Genomic DNA, 18,926 nt, shown 5'->3' on the forward strand with positions numbered 1-18,926 from the left:
TGAGGCTTGTCAACAAGAAATGCAACTTTTTCTGCCAACGAATAAAGTTGCCACCATCGAATCGCTCCAATTTGACAAAATCTATTGCAAATTGTCGAAGAGATGAACTTGGTGCCATTGTTGTAAAAATAACGTCTTAAGATTGTTGGTGGTAAATTTTGTGGGGAATGACAAATGTAGAGAAATACAACAATAATGGTGGAACTTTATTATGTAAAATAATGTGTTTACAACTAACTCTGTATGTAGGAAGAAACTGCAGAAATTTTGTGTGCTTCAAGGCACGTTACAAATGTCGCTTTCCTTAAGACGTTATTTGCCCCCACCAATTGAGTGATGCACATGGGTTAAGCAAATACGCCTCCAGGATACAATGAAGCACTTGTTTGTTTGCTTGCGTTGTGCATCGACGAAAGCAAACTAGAATACTCTTGAATGTTGCAAGCCTACCAAGAAACAATATATTGTTCCTGCAGAAAACAATATATTGGAATGTGAATGCACAAAAGAAATGGGTGTTTTGTGTTGAGATTCGTACTAGAAAGGAATGCTAAGAAAAGAGTGGTGTAGGATCATTCATTTCATGTCTAAATGGCTTAAACATGACCCCTATTTATAGATATACTTGTGCCCCCTCATTTGGGTTATCATCTTTCATGATACCCCTTCATTCATGGCCATTGGATCTAGATTTGATTTTAATCAATGGTCTAAATTGAACCATCACCATTTCAAATGAAATGTCACCATGAAATGATGCATCTCTAAGTGAAATGTTGCCATGAAAAGTTATATCATTTAGTAAAAGGATACCTTTTCTACAAGACACAATTAAATGGACATGTCCTTACAACAAGACATCATTTAATTAGACAAGTCTTTAGTGAAAGGTACCTTTTCTATAAGGCACAATTAATAGGACATGTCTTTACCATAAGACACAATTATTTTGAAAATTTCCAACAAATAATTGAATCATTGATCAGTAAATATATCTTATTGTCCTTTTCTCGTGCGCATGCATCATTAGGAAGTCATTGCTAACAGTGTTGTTAGGTTGTAACTTAGATTATAACAAATCATATTTGCGAGCAAACGTGATTATATATAATGTGCTTCTCTATTATAGTGTGTGATCAATCAGGCAAGCTTAATTTTATTGATCATCAGTATCTATGGATGCGAATCAAGATCAAGGAGCAAAAGAGTAGTTTCAAGGTCAAGCTCAACCGTATAAGCTCATGTTTAATCATTTAAGCTCGATGTCACTCAAGTGCGCGATTGAGCTAAGCATAGCGGATATAATTCACAGCCACGGACGGGCCATCACTCTTTCTGAATTGGTCTTGGCACTTGATATTCAGCCTACAAAAAACGACTGCTCTATTCAGGCTCATGCGCTTGTTAGTTCACTCGGGCTGCTTTAACAAAACCAAAGTCAATGGACAAGAAGAAGCATACGGGTTCACAGCTTCTTCTACTCTGCTCATCAAAGAAAACCCTACTGTTTGTCACCAACTGTTACAGTATTTGTTGACCCATTTTCTGTCGCTCCATTTCAGTCTTTAAGTAGTTGGTTCAAAGGGACTGAGCTCACGTTGTGGGGAACTGTTCATGGAATCAAGTTCTGGGAATTTTTGAATCAAAACCCTGGAATAAACCAGCGGTTCAATGAAGCAATGGCCAGTGACTCTGAAATAATGACAAGCTTTGTTGTCAAAGCCGAGTGCAAGCAAATCTTTGAAGGATTGGGCTCATTGGTTGACGTAGGAGGTGGCAACGGATCGTTTTCCAGAATCATCTCTGAAGCATTCCCTGGCATCAAATGCACTGTACTGGACCTCCCGCATGTTGTTGCTAACCTGCCTGAGACCGACAACTTGAAATACATAGCAGGTGACATGTTTTAGTTTATCCCACCGGCAGATGCCTTTCTCTTCAAGGTAAGATCCAATTTTGAAATTTTAAAATTTCTTAACCGTTTTCGTGAATACCAGATGATTTATTTCAATTGTTCTGTGTGCAGCACATATATCCGGACGTTTGAATCTTACAAAATCAGGATTTGAATGATTCAAATCAGATTTAAAGTAACTGTAAAATGCTATACAACTCTAAATTTAATAAACATTTGGATTTTACAGAATCTAGAAGTTTAGGCCTGAGCATGATCATTTACGTAGTGATTCTCTAGTGCGGTTGCCCGCATTTTTTCAAGTGTAGATTCGAAGTTTACCATATTGGTAAAGGCTTGTATAACATTGAAACTTATTTTTTCAGAACTTATATGTATATGTATACATGTGTCTGTGCGTGTGTTTATAGGCGGAGTAGTAAGACGTTGCGCGTGTGTTTATAGGCGGAGTAGTAAAACGTTTTATCTACAACACTATAAAATTATTTTACAATATTTAAAACAACGAATCTGCATTCTAAAAAGTGTGATTTGTGTATGTGTGTGTATAGATAGATAGATAGACGCACGCACGAACTGTTGGAATTTTATTAAAAAGAAAAAGTACATTTTAACTAAAATGTTAGATCAAACAACGGAACTGCACTATAATTGGTGGATATTAATTAATGAGTGATTGGCATTGTTGCAGTTGGTTTTTCATGGATTAGGTGATGAGGATGGGTTGAAGATTCTGAAGAAACGCAGAGAAGCAATTGCAAGCAATGGTGAGAGAGGAAAGGTAATAATAATAGATATTGTTATCAATGCAAGGGAAGAGGAACATGATTAACTGTAACAAAGTTCTTGTTTGACATTATGATGAGAATTAACGCTACTTGAAAAGAGAGAACTGAAAGTGAATGGGCAAAGCTATTCCTCGATGCTTTCAGTCACTATATTTAGCATGGAGTCACTCATTGAAGTCTATCCATAAAGAATTGAGCAACCGTATTCCCGCAAATCTCTTGTATGCCCCATATTGTATATGTGTCCAACAATTCGTCAATGAAACTTTTTTTTATGGTATCACAGCCGATCTTGAGAATCGCAGACATTGATGGTTATTATGTTTCAATGAAAAAAAGTTTGCCGCTAGTGAACCTCTTAAGAAAGTTGGCTTGCTTGAATGTAAATCAATATACAAAAGAAATTCAAAGCTATTTGTGATTGTTTGGCTGCCGTCAAGAAACCAGTGGAAGATGTTGATAAACAGTGGCAATTGGCACGTGGACTTGGACCAGACTTGAGACCTCAAGGTAGGGATGCTGTGAAAACCTCCGTACAGTCAATTTGGTCCTTTTATATTACAAGGTTCAAAAGGTTGAATTAATTTTCTATTAATGCAAGCCAGTATCCAAGATGGTCAGTGGATCTAGAGATGGGGGAAAGAAAAAAAACACTTAAAAGGAAGATGTAATTGATTGATTTTGTTAACTGCTAGCTCATTTGTAAATTTGAAAGATAACAAAGATTCTATTATGATTCACCCTATTAAGTGCAGTGTGATTATACAAAGAGTAGTGTTAGGCATCTTGAAATTTTTGAAATTTTATCTAAAATGATACAATATTCATCAAGTGAATGATGGCATAGTTTAATTAACTCACGTAATATTTGTAAAAAATTATTAATCACTTCATGAGTAACATATTGCATACCATGCATATCACAAAATCTTTTAGTGCGAATATTATATTCCCTTTAATGATAAATTGTATTAAGGGCTTTTAAATAATATAATATTGTAAAATTTAACTCAAGAGTAGGTGTAACAAATTATTTTGATAAGGATATCTGATGAAATTTCAAATAAATTTCATTTTCACCTTAAATTTCAAGCGCCCTGAATATATACACTATGATTTATTCAGAGCAATCCGAAAATGAAATAATATGAGCTTTCAGTTTGATTAAATGTTTTTCCCAATACATTCAAATTTCAGAAATTTTCAAAATAAAAAGAAAAAATAGTGTTGATATTTGCTTCGGGTCAAACCTTGAAATGGCAGCATAGGTCTTCGTTTTCGGCTCTTATGTTTTTTTTTTTTTTTGTTTAGATTCGTTTTGAAATGACGTCGTTTCTGCTTTTATTTTTTTCTTTGTTCTGATTTCTTCTTTCTCTTCCATTAGCCCGGCTGCATGCCCCTTGCTAGTGAAGGATCCATGGGCTTAGGTAAGTTTATTTTCTTTTTCTCTCTAATTTATGTGGTTGTTTTGACTCATTATCGACAAATAGTGTATCTTGTCTAGATTTTGCACAGTATACCTGCTCCATAGTAAAGGATTATTACTGTTTGGCATAATGAGCACTTAGCACCATATTAATAAGAGAGAAAATTCCCCAATAGTATTTTGTGGGTCATCTTGACTCAAGGTTGACAGAGAGTGTATCTAAGCTATTTAGTGGATGGTCTTACCATGTTGTTGATTATTATCGTCTGGCGTAGCGTGTTCTTGACACCACACTTAGTGGAAGATCATTATCCCTGGCACACTGAGCGTTTGATGCCATATTTATTAGAGTGATGATTATAAGGAGTTGAAATATCCCCTTCATGAATTAGTTAGAACTAAAAAAGAAATATTAAACCTATGATAAAATGTTGAGCGTGAATATAGAGACTCAAGTATTTCATTTGCTTTATTTTCATTTTTAATTCATTCTCTCCATTTTATTTTAAATCTTAAGAAAAAAAAATTATCTTCCTACCAACTCATATATACACCTACTTTTAAAAATGCCCCTCCTCAGCTCTAACATCCAATCCAGAAAATGAATTTCCATATGAATTTCTACATCTTTAAGTTTATGTTCTGTACATGTATAAGAAAATTGGACTTCCTTAAAACGAACGAATAGTGTTTCAAATTCTTACCTTTGATAATCAGAATATTTAATATATGGCCTATTGATGCTGCTGTGAAAGATGACAACAATTTCATATGCAGCTTTCAGTGTTATGATCCTTGCAATTTTTAAGAAAAAGTATTAAGTAAATTTCCGGCCATTATAACAAAAAAAATGTAAACTACATACAAAACCAAAACATGCAGTTGATTTTAAAACCAAAACATGAAGTTGATTTTACCTACTATCATATATCTCTAAAGTCATACCATGCCCTCAAGCAACTACTTTGGCCTTTCCTCGACCATTTTTTTTTCCTTTTACTACTTGAAGCTAGTACAAAATCAGATAAGATACAAATTAGCCATTAATTTAGATTTAATTGTGCATTAAACATTAAGTGATTACCTTCATCTACTGTAAGAAAACATAAAGATTCACCAGCAATTATAGAGCTAATTTAGTAGCCTTGTTATGTGTGCTAGCTTGAGACTTTCCTTTGCCAGCAACTATGTCATTTGATCTTGTAATTTCAGTTGTCTTTTTCCCTTTATTAGTAGCTAGAGACTTCCCATTGTTAGTAGTTTATGAAGACTTCCTTTTGTTTACAACTAGAGAATTCCCTTTGTATATAGTTAGAGACTTCTTTTTGTTTATAGTTGGAGACATTTTTAACCATTCTATCAAACCTTATCCTGAAACTCTTGCAAGAATTTTAAAGAATAAAACATCATTAGAAGCCAATTAAACATTCAACAATAATATTTCAAACAAACACAAATGACAGAAATAATTAGATTAATAATAGTTACAAAACCTACATGATAAAAAAATAATGCAGCATGCACTGTACAGAGTCATAATAAGTTATCATTTTTAACTTGCAAAAGGAAAAGGGAATATTTTTTTCTAATTTGCAAAGTGTTAAGCTCATTTGTTTTTCAAGCCTGACCAGATCTTATTCTTTCAAAACCTTAGCACATGATTCTCTGAAAAATGTGCTAACTTCTATCAAAGCATTACAAATTTCTTTAGGTAAAACCTCTTGCATTGTAAGAGACACTAATCTCTCTGAGAATACATGACAATCATGAATCTTGATGCCTGAAATTTTATGCTCGCGTATATTCACACATCTTGACAAATTAATTAAATATCTATCTGGAATTTGCACATTCAAAAGCCACTCACACAATCTTTATCTCTTTTCATTTGTCAAACTATAAGAAGCAGTGGGCAAATTAGATTTTTCATCATCACATTTTGGGTAAAGCTCATGCCTTATTATTCAAGGATTCCATATCAAGGCGAGCATTTAAGTTATCTTTTGTTTTGCCATCCATATTAAAAAGTGAGCCAAGTATATTATCGCACACATTTTTTTTCAATGTGCTTGATATCCAAATTATGACACAGCAAAAGCATTTCCAGTTTGGTAACTGAAAAAAAATACTATGTTTTTTCTAATTCTTGTGCTTTTCAAACCCAGGAAGGACTTGCTTTTTCCCTGTGTTACCAAATATTATTGGCCTTAAACTTTGAAGTTCATTTAGCCCTTGCTCACCACATGGTCTTTTCGATGTAGCTTTCTTTTCTATCATGCAATCAAATTGCCTCTTTTGAAATCTCCACTTATGTCCCAATGGCAAAAATCGACAATGCCTCATATAATATATTTTTGGACTGTGATGTAATCTACGATAAACAGTCTTCTTAGCACAATATGGGCAAGCCAATTTTCTTTTGTGCTTCAACCAGATGTATGATCATATGCAGGAAAGTCATTAACTGTCCATATAACAACTGTTTTCAATTGAAAATTTATATGTATGGAAACATCATAAGTATTTACTCCATTTTCCCACAACTCATTCAACTCATCAATTAATGGCCTTAAGTACACATCAATATCATTACCTAGGCACATCAATATCGTTACCTAGGCCTTTTGGGCTTGGGATAAGGAAAGACATGAACATATACGGCTCTTTCATACACATCCAAGGTGGAAGATTGTATGGAAATAAAAAAACAGAACAACAACTAAATCTAAAACCCATATTTCCAAAAGGATTGAAGCCATCAGTAGTTAAACCCAGTCAAACATTACGGGGATCACTATAAAATGACTCATAAATGTGATCAAAACTCTTCCAAGCCTAAGAATCTGCATAATGCCTCAGCAGCCCATCTTTAATGCGCTTTTCAGACTGTCGTCACATGTGTGCAGCTATTTTAGATGACATAAATAACCTTTAAAGCCTAGGTGTAATAATAAAGTAATATATAACCTTCCAAGAACGTTTTTGGCTTTCCCTTCACCATCTTACCTTTTGTCTTCCATCTCGAAAGCCCATAAGTTGGACATTGAGTTGCATTCGTATATTCTTTATAATAGATTATACAATCATTCATACATGCGTCAATTTTTTCATAATGCAAACCATTATCGTTATCTATCTTTTTGCATCATACTTATACGTCAATTTTTCACACAGAAAATGCATCCTTCAAAATCTCCAATAATGTGTCAAAGGATTTATTACTCCAACCATTAATGCATTTGACATGTATTAACTTGATAATAAAAGATAATTTGGAATATCTCGTACAATTTGAATACAACGGTTGTTGAGCCTCTTCTAATAATTTATAAAAGCTTAATGCATCGTTGTTAGGATCTTGGAAAAGCTTTCTTTAACTTGGCTAAACATATCATTATATCCACCATCACTATAACAATCACCATCATCATTATCACCATCACTATCACTGTTGCTCTTTCTATTTTCCTAATGACAATATCAAGTAGTATAGTCCAATCTCATCCCTTTATATAAAAGATATCTTTCCACCTCACTTCGAGCTAATCTATACCTATTGCTACACTTAATGCATGGATATAGGATTTTTTAATCCTCGTATTTAATGTTCCTAAAAGCATAATCAAGAAAATTGTTCACCACTAACATATTCACTTGTTGACTTTTCTAATTACATCCATGATTTATCAACCAACAACATGTCTGAATAAAAAAACCTATATGAAAGGCAAAATCATTATGCAAGCAACAACCATAGTAGCACTCAAGTGATATACTACATCATTTAAAGAAACAAAACCCTTTGCATACTTTAGAGAACAAATTTTAACCTACATAATATAATTAGAAAAGCAGCCACCACAAAGCACAGAAGCTTCTTTGTACAGTGGTACAACAATCAAAACCTGAAATATGTCCGTTAGTATTAAAATTGTTGACATCAAACAAAAATGAAACTAAGTATCATTTTTTTTTAGCTCTAAATATAACTATCACTATTTTAATTTTATTTTATTTTTGCTGAGCACTAATGCTCTTGGATTTCCTTTAAATGTTCCTAAATATCATTTTTAATAACTAATTAAAGTTGACTTTCTAAAATAGTGTTTTTCAATCCTATAAAACAAAGCAAATAAATACAAACTCGATTAACTAAACAAGAAATGGTTGTGCACTCTCTGCTCCTAAATTAAATAATTGTTGATGCTTTTATATTAGGCTAATTGAGAATTTTTTTTATAAAACTTAAAGATTTTAATCTGAACTTGCTAAGTACACACATTAATCTTAAATTAATTACACATGAACTATACCATCGAGAATTATCACGAAAACAACTTTATTACAAATTCATGTTAATGGATCAAGTAATTACCAATTTAGTTTTAAGGAACTTGGTGAAATTCAAGTCATTAAGGCCCATAAAGTAAAACTTTAATAAGATTGAAATGCAAGAAATGAAAGTAAATGTTGGTTAAATTTTATAATTAAATGCTATTGGTGTCAATGTGCAAGTGTACACAACAAGTAATAAAGTGATGAATATTCAATATCGTCTCCACAGGGATTGATGTCACTAGAAATGCAACAACAGTCACAATAGTGCAATCTAACTTAAGTCCAAGGTTAACAAACGTAAAGAAGGTTCTATCAAAATTCATAATTGTGAGAGAATAAAATAAAACAATACCGTAACGAAATAAACTAAATTAAATGTGTCTAAGATTCAATTGAGAATATGGTAGTTGAATGATCAAACTCTCTTTATAGGCTGACTGTTTTTCATCAAGTTAACACTCGTTGTTACAGTAATTGCTACAGTACTGGGCAGAATTAATCTGCATCCTTAGCTGTCGCATATTGGAATTCTCACACCCCTAAGTACATTTAGCAATGACCAGTTGTTATTCTACCTATGGTATGACCTTAAGACCCTTTAATCTCTCCACCCTACAAGGTGAGCACCTATGTCTAGTGTATCACAAATCTTATCTTCATGTATAGCCCTTATGGGATTCAAGATAACTTGATCCAGGAAACTTGAATTAAGATCAAGTATTACTCTAATAATATCCGCCAAGACATGCACTTTTACGGCTCTATCTTAACTTGAACTATTAAATGGGTGGTCAACCGAAATAACAGTTATAATAATAATAACTACTAGAGTAAAATGCTACAACAATGCCATAACAACACATAAGAACAGTAAAAAATCCATTAGATTGTTTGTCACTCAACTATAAGCAAGTCTAGTTCATATTCTGAATAAGAAAAACAAACATTAACATATTGTTCATTGGATACATTAGAACAGTCAAAGGAAGAAGAAAGGTATAAGTCAAGAATGATAAAAAGCCAATCCAAACAACTCTGTAGGATTTGTCAATATTGCTGAAGCCGTCCTCTTCAATTCTAATCTTCTTATTCTTTTTCTTTCTAATGTGTTTATTTTAATTCCATTTTTCTTATTGCCCCCCTTTATGTGGTGCGTGCTCCCTTTTTTATAATTGAAAACTAGGGTAAATAAAAGCCTTGGGTGTGCATGACTTAAATTAAGAAACATGCAGATCGTAATTTTGCAGCTGACCAGCGCTTAAGTTTTCTCCCTTAGTGCTCCAGGATTGCTACAACAATGGTTTCTCTAACAATAACTATAACACTGCATTGTTCCCAATTGTGCTTTACTTCTTTTGCGACCATCTTCTTTTCTTTCTCTTGCTGGTCTACTATCTTAGCATCCCTTCATGAATTTTGAATTTCTGAAAACCTACAATTATGCATATGTTTTTAGCACAATTCTCTTTGATTCAAGCAAAACTTATTAAGGCTCAACTAAAATGAATGTTTATGCAAAATATAACCAAAATGTAATAAAAACACCTTATTTACTCTCTAAGTGATCTTGATTTAAGTCTAGAATTAATGTAATAACTCTCATTTCATAGAGTTATCACACCCCCAAACTTACACCTTTACTTTTCCTCAAGTAATGACAACATACCACACTTCACGCAAACAATCATGCAACACAACTTTAGCTCTTTTATCAAATTTGCAAGGATTCTTCCACCTTCAGATCATAATCCCACTCATGCAAAATGACCATAGTAAATCAGTTCTAGACTTTAAGTTTCCTTCTGTCCACAGTGTGTGTGTGCTACTTTGATTGAATTCTAGAGATGCTATAACATTACCAAGAGATTGCATGTAATTCAGCAGTAACATAATTTCATTCATATATGGGGTAGCATAAATCTCACATACTCAAGCTGTGTTGATTTTAAGAATGAAAACTAGAGAGTATTCAACTTCCTCACTACAACATTTATTTTTCATGTGAATGTCACTTAATTGTAGTGATGACACCCAATTACTCAAACCATGAACATATTAGAGTTGTTGTAGCAATATATGTAATATAATCTTATCTAGAGATATCTTTTACTCAAGGCTGAACATGGGGTTCATGAACATACCTAGCTACTCAATATTGTAGACAGAAGACTTTCTTGTATTGTTGTCTTTTTTTTTAACAATGCTACAACATTGCTCATAACTCTTGTTGCCTTTGAACACAACTCTACATATGGGGTATATATTCAGATATGGTTGCTTAGTAACTTGAGCCATTGGAGCAAAGTTTATTTCATAGAAAGCACAGTTAATCAAGCTTGTTTTCCCCCCCAAACTTATGATCTTATCTATTCTTTTAGCTCTGCTCTAGCAGTCTCATACAACTCTACCAAAGTTTATGTGTAAGGACAGAATTTCACTCTCTATCTATTACTATCTCTACTTGGCATTCTTAAAATCATTCGTTAACACTCAATTTATCTTCATTAGGATTTCAAATCCATACACAAATATTATATATCAAAGTTTTACCTAACACACACATAAACACATATCCAAATATACATCCCCTCCCAAACTAAAAGGTGTTGTGTCTTCACAAACACATATAGCAAAGTCATACAATTTGACAAGGACATGGAGGAGGACATTAGAAAATACCACACAAATTGAAAACATAATGAAAGAAAATTTTTTCAGAATGAAATAAATTGACTAGTAAAAAAGAACTACTCCCCTGTAGGTTGGGTTTTGCTGCAACCTGGCAGGATGACATCAGCGCTTCTTGGATGCACTGCACAGCTTATCCTTTAGGGAGACTGGTGGGGAGGTAGCTGACAACGTCTTTGTCTTGTTCTTCACTGGGTTGGTGAGAAGGGTTGCGGCTGGGGCAGCTGGCTTGGTGGACACTGAACTGGTCCATTTTACTGTAGCAGTACCTCCAGAAGTGTTGCCCTTTTTTTTGCTGGATACTCTCGGACTAGTACGAACATGGTTTCTAGGAGTTTGTTGTGGAGGAGTTGGGGTTGGTGCATCAGCTACCTGTCCCTCGGCTATGATGGCAGCAATGACGTCAAGTAACTTCTTGGCTTCTGCAGGTGTACGCGTGACTCTGGTTGCTGCAGCTTCCGACTCTGCATCGACTTGCTCATTTTCATCATCAGAGGATGGAGGCGTTGCTATTTTTTTCTTGCCCTGTCTCGTTAGGACTGGAATGGAGGGCTCCTCTTCAGGTTCATCATCTTCCTCTTCTTGGATAATGTGCCTTTTTTTGGTTTTGGAAAAGGTCCTAACTGAGGGCTCCTCACGTTCTTTTTCATAATCGTCCTCTGCCTCCATGGGTGAGCTGTTAGTCGCAGACTTTTCACCTTATTCCTCAGGTTACTTAGATGGTTCAACATCTTTAGATTCAACCTCTACTTGTGGGTCGGCTGTAGCTTCTACTTCTAGTTCATCTATGTCAGTGGCTTCTTCACTGGCGTCTGCTGGCCCATCTTTGGTGTTGGTGTCAAAATTGTACTGCTGGAGCAATGAATCAGGGAAATTTCGGTAATTGTTTTTCATGTGAAGGGCAAATTGGTGTAGTTGGTTGTCCAGGTGTTGTAGATAGCTCCAAAACCGATCGTTTTCCCTCTGCTGAGCCCCAGTACATCGAGTTATACTAGTGCTTAGCGCTTGGATTGTCTATTCTAAACCAATAGCTCATCTTGCCCTTGTTACAGCAGCTGGTTCAGTTGTTGTTCCAGCACTTTCACCAGCAATTCTCTCAATGGTGCGTGTAGTAAAAGCACCATCATTCTGACATTTATCAGCTAGTTGGGGGTGCTAAACAGTCTCTTATAATCTCTTCTGTGATGGCAGCAAAGTTTATGGCATGTTATGAGGCATCTAATAATAGAATATGACTACGAAATTTTGTCACGGGACTGTGTATAGTAAATGGTGTTGGTAAACCACTTAAGTTATTTTGTGATAGTAAGTCAGCAGTGCTATATTCCAATAACAACAGGAGCTCGACAAAGTCGAAATATATAGACATCAAATTCTTAATTACTAAAGAAAGAGTTTAGAGTGGACAGTTGCATCAAGACGAACACCTAATACTACACAAATGCTAGTAATGAGTGAAGTAAATAGCAAGACAGTAGCTTTGTGAATCTTTATGGCACAATCTCTGATTTCTTTCTCGATAATGCTTCCCATATCTATAGGAAACCCTCGAACAATGGCATATAACAAAACTAACCTTTCTATCCTATTAACTATAAGCCTAGATTTCAGAAATTTCAGAAATTTCAAATCTATCCTATTAACTATACACCCTTCCTCATTAACCCATGATGCCTTATTTACTGTAAGAGTTGTGAAGATGGTGTTCCATCTTTTCGGGGTCAATTTATCAAGCAACTTGGCATACTCACAATTAATTTCAGCAAGTAAATTATAAAAAATATTTATAACTCAGGAGTCTAATAGAACAAGTGTGTTTCTTACCCAAATATTGTGCTAACCAGGACTTACCAAATTGCCGTAAAATTCTTTGACTACTGGCAGCACAAGGTCTCGAGGGTGGTTGCAAAACTCTAGCCACCCACGCTTTGCTGCAGCATTATGTATTGTTTGCACAATTTCAGTGAGTTGTTTTAGAAATTGAAACCCTTTTTCTTCCAGAATCTTACGCGGCTAAATAAATCCTTCATATTTTTCTTTGGGGTGGTAACTCTAGAAGCGTGAAGGATCTTTAAGGCGGCTGGCTGTTCTCTTATACCTTGGCATTGTTATAGCAGTAATAAAGTGAAGGTAATGTCCCTGAGAGTAAAATGAGAAGATGAGGGTAAGAATAATTAGAGTTGTGCTTGCGAAGAAGAGGGGAAATAGTGTTGTAGGTCCCTACACACCGTAACTCCCTTTTATATTTGAATTTAAATAAAGATAAATACGGTAAATCAAGATAACTTAGGGAAGAAAATATTTTGAATATAATGAGTATATCCCATAAAAATAGGTGAGCGAAATTAATGCATTAATTTCGGAGATTTTTTCTTTCTCAATTACTATCCAATTCCATGCATCCAACTATCATGATTTATCTCCAACGGTAAGTGAGAGGCTCTAATTTTTAAGTGACTGTAATGCTAATATTGGATGCTGCAGCACCCAATTGTTTGCTCTAACAATGGTTACATACTCCACTCCAATAGCCTCTGACACGCGTCTTGCCTCTGCATCCTGTCACCATACAACCTCATTTGTCAATATGAAATTTAATTGCCACACATACTGCCCTTAAAATTAAAACCAATTCTAAAAATTAAAAATAAAGAGATAAAATGATAATAAGAGTAAAGAGCTCAATAATTAAAACTAAATAGTTAGAATTGAATAACGAAATTAAATAAAATAGAAGAGAGGAAAAGCCTTCAACAAAACCAAAGAGGATCAAGCTTGGTTTCAGGTGGCTGCCTCCATAATGGGTTGCCTCCCACTGAGCGCTTGATTTAAGGTCTTTCAGCCTGACCTTCTTTCACTGTACAGTGGCTGGGTTCTTTAAGGAGTAAAACCTCCTTTGAACAATCTGCCACTGGGTGTATGTAATGCTTAACCCTGTATCCATTAACTTTAAATTCTTGACCTGTTTGTTCATCTAGAAGATCAACAGCCCCATGAGGATAAATTTTTAACAGCTTAAAGGTCCACACCATCTAGATTTTAGTTTTCCTAGAAATAATCTTAGTCTTGTATTATGAAACAGCACTAGTTGACTATTGTGCAAATTTTATTGAACTCACAAGTGCACGAATCTATTGTAGTATAGATCAATGGTGACGAGTGTCGATCCCATGAGGAGGTAGATTTTAAGTGTGTGCAGAACTAATTTTCTAAATGGGTGGTTGGATTTGTGGTGAAAATGGTTTGGATTATCCTAAAATTGGAATTGAAATGGCGAGAATGAATTCTAAAATTGGAATTAAAATGACGAGAATAAATTGAAGAGAAATCTATTGAAATGACGTACTTGGGTATCTGGATTCATATCAACATGCATCATGGGATAAATAATCCTTATTAATGCCAATTAAATCATGAGGGGGGAATCCACACCTCATGAACCACACTCTAATCAATATGGTGCTAAGGGCTTATCGTGCCAAATAATAATAACCTTGTACTAGGGAGCCGGTGAAACCAGAGTGTAGGGGTGGGCATTTTCCGGTTTGGTTCGGTTCGAGCACCGAACCAAACCAAACCAGAACCGATCGGTTCTAAAAAACTCAAACCAAATTGAACCATTTTGGTTCTAAATTTTGGTTTGGTTTGGTTTGGTTTGGTTCGGTTCACAATAATTCCTGTATTTTACAGTTTTAACCAAATCTTACTGCATTTTACAATTTTTGCCTAATCTTACTGTATTTTACAATTTCTCCCCTGCATTTTACAGAATATAAGTTCACAACAAGAAAAATAATTCCTGTATTTTACAGTTTTAACCAAATCTTACTGCATTTTACAATTTTCGCCTAATCTTACTGTATTTTACAATTTCTCCCCTGCATTTTACAGAATATAAGTTCACAACAAAACACAATAAGTCTACAATACACAATCAACAACTTCAAATACAAACCCTTCAAGTAAAAAAAAAAATAACAAAAGTACTAATACAAAATAGTCACAATTCAAAAACACACCTAGATTTAAAATCGATTACAAATTATAAGTTCATAACAAGAAAAATAAAACACAACAAGTCTACAATATACAAGCTGAAATATAAGTGTGCAACCCAAGAGGGGGGGTGAATTGGAAATTTAAAAATTAACCTAGCAAATCCACACAACAAGCAATCTAATGCCTTAATAAAAATTGAAAGCAATAAGTTTAATAAAGGCACAATAATTAAAGAGTAAGGGAGAAGAGAAACAAACACACAGATTTTTACGTGGTCCGGCAATCCTCGCCTACGTCCACGCCTCCAAGCAATCCAAGCTTGAGGATTTCACTATCCAAGCCTTTCCAAGGCTTCAACAGATTACAATTGACTTCGAGGTGTCAATAAACCTTTACAACGAAGAAATTATCTCCCAATCTCTTCACTCAAGTGTCTCACACACTCAAACTCTTACAAATAAAATGAAGAAATGAAAGTTACAATCAAACTCACTCAATGAGTAGATATTCAAAGATGAAGAACAATGAATGATTCAATGATTTTTGTTTTCAAGTTGAAGGCTCAAGATATCACATGTGCTTTTTGTTTTTGCTTGTTGGAGAGATTCAAAATGAGTTGGATTTGAGTTCTTATAGTTTGAGCTCGAAAACTAGCCGTTACTCACATTCCAGGCGTATCCGGTTTTCCGTTTGTGGAATCCGGTAAGCCGGATTTATGTTACCGTTAAGGTGCCTAACCGGCTTGCCGGATTCGGAATCCGGTAAGCCGTTTTCGTTCTGGACGCTTGCTGCCCGTATTTGGATTTTCAGTTTTTAGAATCCGGATAGCCGCTTGCTACAGTAACCTGCTACAGTGAAATGTTTCCTAAATTTTTAGTTTGACCCCAAAACTTTATAAAACTATAGTATGGCCCAAAAGGTTATGAAACTTTGCAAATAAGTCCAATTTTAGAATTTCTAAATAATTCTTCGTTAATCCCAAACTTTCTGAAATTATAATTTCGCCCAAACTTGTGAAATTATAGAATGACCCAAAAATATTTAAATAGTTTCAAATAGGTCCAAATCCAAAATTTAAAACACTATCAAAGATTTTGAAATTACTTTCATTTTAGTCCAAAATGCTTTAATTCCATAACATCATTTTCTTATTATAAAAGCACAATTCATAAATCTTTACTTAATAAATACATGTGGTTTGTTATCATCAAAATCAATATTTATAGCCATATAGGCTAACACAAGCAACAACTTCAAATACAAAGCCATCAAGTAAATAACAAAATAAGAGAAGCAACAATTTCATCCACCACCCACATCATCTACATGAAAATCCCATACTCTAAACAAAACAAAATAAGAGAAGCCTTCAACTTCAATACACAAGCAACAATTTCATCCGCCACCCACATCACCTACATCAAAATTCAAACTTTCAAAGTGAGCAAAGCACTCAATAATTAAACTAAATAAAATAAAGTGATTTAATAATTAATTAATAAATATATATCAATTTAATTACCTAAAATGGTTTATTTTCAACCGCAATTTTTATGTTGACCTACAAATTAGGTCGGCCGTTGTTGATTTGCGAAGTTCTACATACAAAAATTGGACAAATTGAACAAGGTTCGTAATACTTAAAAAATAAACTTAGATTAAAATTAAACAAATTATATAATGTTAATAATACTTAAAAAGTAAATTTAAATTAAAGTTTTACAAAATATACTTGATAAGATTGGGTAATTGGCACTATTCATAAACTCATTGTCTTCAACTAATTTATTTAGGTCCGCCATTGTATCCACGAAAAGAGAAGTCCGCAACCAATTCTGTAATAGTACCAATGCTTCCACCATGTCTGGAGTCAAAGAGCTTCTATACAGATCTAATATACGACCTCCAGTACTAAAGGCAGACTAAGAGGCAACAGTAGACACCAGAATAGCAAGAACATCCCTTGCTATACTTGATAAGATTGGGTAATTGGCACTATTCACCCTCCACTATAATAAAATATCAAATTTAGTGCCCAAATTATTTCTTGCAATTTTTTCAGTCTTCTCCATCAAGTAAAGATCCAACTCATTTGATAAATCCGGGCTACCTTCACTAACCGCAACCGCTTTACTAAATTCGGAGAAAGGATCCTCAATCATAACATCATCATCATCACCCAAATCCCAAAAATTCGAACCACTTCCACTTCCAATAGTTAAATTTTGGCTCCCGCTTGTGCTTCCGCTTGCACTTCCACTTGCACTCCCACTTCCACCCGGTTTGTATTTTCCCAATCACTGTACAATGGCGGTCCCTCCCTTTTCTTCTTCCCACCCTCGTTTTCATTGAAATAAGCATCATAAAGCTTATCTTCAAGTGCCATTCGATCAAATGCCGGCTTAAATTTTAATGCCGTATTCAACATGGAATATGTAGAATTCCACCTAGTGGGACAATCCAAAATCACACTTCCTCGACATTTAATCTTCTCTTGTTGCACACGAATTTGAAATGCTTGCATCCTAGCAGTGGAAGATCTCACATACTTCACCGCATTCTGAACACTAACTATACTCTACTCTAATTCCTTCAACCCTTCAGTAACGATCAAATTCAATATGTGTGAACAACAACGTACATGCAAATAATCTCCATTCAACACTAAGCCATCATCCCTCCAAGTCTTCACTCTATCAATCAAGTACCTAAGAGCACCCTCATTTTGACTTGCATTGTCAACAGTTACAGTAAACACTCGCTCGATACCCCAGTCAATTAAACATTTTTCAAGTTGCTTACCAATGGTCTCCGATGAATGATCATTAACAGTGTTAAAACTGATAATCTTCCTATGTAAGTTCCAATCTCTATCAATAAAGTGAGCGGTGATGACCATGTAGCTAGTTGTTGTAATGGAAGTCCAAATATCCGTGGTCAAAGATACTCTCTGCTTATTCCCCGCCAATAAACTCTTCAACTTAGCCTTTTCCTCTAAATACATCTCAAGAGTATCCCTACTAATGGTTCTTCGTGATGGGAGAAGATATCTCAGAGCTGCAACACTACAAAAATTCCTAAAACCCGGATTCTCCACAACAGAAAAAGGCAATTCATCAAGAACAATCATTTTCACGGTTGCCCGTCTACAAGCTTCTTGACTAAATCCTCTTGCTACAACTTCATCACTACCAACATCTTGAGTTAATATTGTTTGATTTTTTTGCAAGTCCTTGAACTTTTGACATCTTTCACGGTTATGAGTTCTCAAAGTGCTAGTCCCGTACCCGACTGTCCCACATTCAAATTCTTGACCACAGTAGTTGCATTTACACTTTGTATGATCATTACTCTAGTGAAATGTTGCCACACTGTTGATCTTGGAGCCATTTTTTTCCTTGGTAGTGGTGGTTTGGATGACAATGACTTTTTCCGCTTGTTTCCACCGGTGACAATTGTTGCCGAATCATTTTCATTATCATTAACTTCAACTTCATGCTCAAAATCATCGGCTACACAATCAAGGTTGTCTTGAACTCTTGAATAATTAGACATATAAAATAAATCAAATAAAAAGAAATAAACAATGAAAAAAATTGAAACAACAACTTTAATGCGCAATACCAGAAAACAAAGCTAAATAACTCAATCATGCATGCAAATAAATTACTTTTCAATTGAGACATAATTAAATAGAAACACGAAAATTCCAAATTCTGGTTGTTTCCTGGATACTCTTTTAATGCGCAATATCACTAAGATCACACTTATT

The 18,926-nt window shown here is 34.6% G+C and overlaps 1 pseudogene; it reads left to right on the top strand.

The window, feature by feature from the left end:
• The first annotated feature begins 1,166 nt into the window (after positions 1 to 1,166).
• Positions 1,167 to 2,891, top strand: LOC112100959 (annotated as a pseudogene).
• Positions 2,892 to 18,926: the final 16,035 nt, after the last annotated feature.

Source organism: Citrus clementina, unplaced genomic scaffold, assembly GCF_000493195.1.
Source record: "Citrus clementina cultivar Clemenules unplaced genomic scaffold, Citrus_clementina_v1.0 scaffold_9, whole genome shotgun sequence".
Lineage (NCBI taxonomy): Eukaryota > Viridiplantae > Streptophyta > Magnoliopsida > Sapindales > Rutaceae > Citrus > Citrus x clementina.